Consider the following 568-nt stretch of genomic DNA (forward strand, 5'->3'; position numbering starts at 1 on the left):
TTCCTCCGGGTGCTTTAGTACAAGACATGCAGATTAGGGTAATTGGTGTTCCCAAATTGCTAGTAGTGTGTTTTTGTGTGTGTGTCCTGCGATGAATTGGCACCCAGTTCAGGGTTCGCCTCTGTATAGAATAAGTGGTGGAAAAGATGAATGAATTAAAAAAATAATTTTTTAAAGCTTGTTTAAATTCTTATGTCAATCATGGTGCTTATTAGAATATTAGGCCACACCCCGAAAGTCTTTATTATTAGACTTTACTGTGATTTTTTTGGGTATGGATCAGACGGTCCACTGTGGCGACCCATCAAATGGAGCAGCTGAAAGACTAACACCCTCAGCGAGTTAGCTCACGCTGGCGCTTATTTATAGCACAAGGAATTTAGCCCCGCTTAACTTACATCGCTTTATCCTGGTCAGGTTGCTGGTGGAAATCCCAAGAAATCTGGACCAAAGGCCATCGCAGGGCTCACCTCGCACCAAAACCATAAAACATGAAAGCACCAAATACCAAAAGAAATACAGTACTGGATGTCTTCTGTAATCTTTCCATAAGGAAGGCTTTGGAAGG

This window comes from Clarias gariepinus, chromosome 17 (genome assembly GCF_024256425.1).
Source record: "Clarias gariepinus isolate MV-2021 ecotype Netherlands chromosome 17, CGAR_prim_01v2, whole genome shotgun sequence".
NCBI lineage: Eukaryota > Metazoa > Chordata > Actinopteri > Siluriformes > Clariidae > Clarias > Clarias gariepinus.